Below are 2,651 nucleotides of genomic sequence, written 5' to 3'. Positions count from 1 at the left end.
TATATATATATATATATATATATATCTATAACCCTTAGTATTAGAGATTAAGAAAATATATATACGTACTTGTAATTAACAACATTAGATATAAGAAATAAATGCAAAAGAGAACAAAACACATGTAATACTAACACGTACAATTCCTTATCCTGTAAAACAACTGCGTAAACACTCCTACAAACTCAACACAACACGCACACACACACCAATCTAATAAAACGACACGCAGGTATAACATAACACAACACCTATATACTCACTTGAAAAAAAAAAAGAAAAAAAAACAATATTCAACCAACGGAAAGAATTCCCTGCGCCGAGGACGGGAGTCAAATAGAACTAACAATAAAACAACTCGCCACCAATAAGAACAAGTGAGAAAACTATGAGAACGCGATATACACACGCACACACACACACGCACATAGATGTAGCCCAATTTTTCCGACAAGCAATAAAAGCCAATCCATGCAACTACTTAAAGATACGAGAACAAACGGACGTCGTAAACGTCAAACCACGACATTTTCAACGCCGCCATACGAAAAATATAAAAAAAAAAAAAACAAATGCAAAAATGCGCCTCGCTCCTTAAACAAAACACTATACAACGATAAAACACCACAAAATTTTAAGCACAGACTCTCTCTCTCTCTCCCTCTCTCGTTCTCTCCCTCTCCCTCTTTTCACACCAGATGATCTCGTAACCGCCATAAAATTCACGTAAAAATCTTTTTCTCCCACAGGCACTCGCATCTATGTAATTACACTAACATACACACAAAAATGTACCACTCATGACAAGAATTATCTCATGTATTCACAGGATTTATTCCAAATTGCAATACAAAAGCATCCGATCGTGAATCATAGTGCCAAAATACCGAGACTTCCACAGCCTGAGACAGAAACTAGCCGTGGAGAGAAAGACCGATTTCTGCAACAGCTCCGCTGCGTCACCCTTACCGTCGGACCTATATACCAAAATGGAAGCAATAACTACAAAATTTGTCAACTCTGTTATCGTAATTTGACGGACGATCTACAGAAACAATACATAATTCTTCCATTGCACCATCTGATTCACAAAAAATCCGTTTACTATCAACAGAGATGTACAATCTGCAGCGTCAGAATTATACAAAGCCGTACTGCTTCGCGATGCCAAGGATGTATGGAAGGATATGCAAAAACAGACAAGACACTCCTAGAGATCGGATGGGAGGTAGCAGTGACAACCAGCACCACCGACCAAGCACCTTCCCCTCTCGATGAAACGGCTCAGGCAAGACTATGATTGACGACCGCACGCAATTTCCACTATTCTCTTTCAAACATCGTTAAAACACTCGCTTATTTAATCGCGTTAAACGCCGATATATGATAAAATTATTATTACCCACGTAGAGATAAAAATATTATTACTTACGTAAAAAAAAAAAAAAAAAAAAAAAAAAAAAAAAAAAAAAAAACAAAAACAAAAAAAATACACAAAAAGACAAAAACAAAAAAAAACAAACAAACACACAAATATACGCATGTCTACATATATTGGTCATATATTCACACAAATAGATTAAGGACGTTGCAAACTAAAAGAGGCCCTTTCTTGCATGCAAATGTTGTGTACTCCTCAACATTTGTCTAACGCGGGGGGTGTTACGTCCTGGACTCCACGAGCTCTTTCATTTTGCAACGGAATATAATTATTAAGTCTAACGATAATTCTAGGAAATAATTCTTGTAATAAATTCCTAGAAAGAGAAACGAGAGCCAGCCGAGATAAGATAGACAAGTCTGAACCGAGTGCCATGTTATAAACAAACCTAGCCGGACGCCATATTATAAACAAAATCTAACCGGTATCGATGAGCAAAGGTTATCGCCCCTCAGACAGGAATGCGATGAACAAAGACTCTCTGTACGCAAGCTACGCGCTCGGAAATTTTGGGCATGACGCAGCGGCTCTCGCGACTCTGGAAAGAAAATCGAAAATCAAGGGGCTAGAGTTGCGACTTGCAGACATAAACAAGATAGGCCACATACCGATAAGCGAGATCTAAACGCACAATGATCCTATCGATCCGGAGAATCGAAAGAAAGGGGAAAAGGTCTTTGCCCCGGCGGTCAACGAACGAGAGGGCGAAATTTCAAGAAAAGACGATGGAGAAGGGGAGATCAATCCGCAGGTATAAAAGCCTTGGATGCTCGATCGAGCAGGCATTCATACTCATTCTTCGTTCTGGCGTTAATTAATAATCAGTACGCAGTCCGATCTTCAGAGAGTAGCTTCTCGCGATAGAGTCAGTGATCAACAATCAATCGGTCAGTCAATTTGAATCAAAGAAATTTCGCAAACTTCTCATTCGTCGAACCTGCTGAGGGTCTCGCCGACTTCCCTTGCGGTCATCTGCGAGCAGCGTGAATCCAACCAGAACAACTACGACCAATCACCGAGCAACTTTGCCAATTTCCACCATTGTTACCACCAAAGTATATCACCGAGTACATTGTAAGTCTCACTAATACAGACTTATATACCTTTTGCATTTCGATCTGAGCAGCAGTCAAGATCATCAATTCTTACAACCATTTCTAATTCTCGACACACAACGTAATGTAATGATTCCGAGTACCGTAATAACAAT

Source organism: Pseudomyrmex gracilis, unplaced genomic scaffold, assembly GCF_002006095.1.
Source record: "Pseudomyrmex gracilis isolate BER0280 unplaced genomic scaffold, ASM200609v1 scaffold_579, whole genome shotgun sequence".
Lineage (NCBI taxonomy): Eukaryota > Metazoa > Arthropoda > Insecta > Hymenoptera > Formicidae > Pseudomyrmex > Pseudomyrmex gracilis.
Note: the sequence above shows the minus strand (reverse complement) of the source record.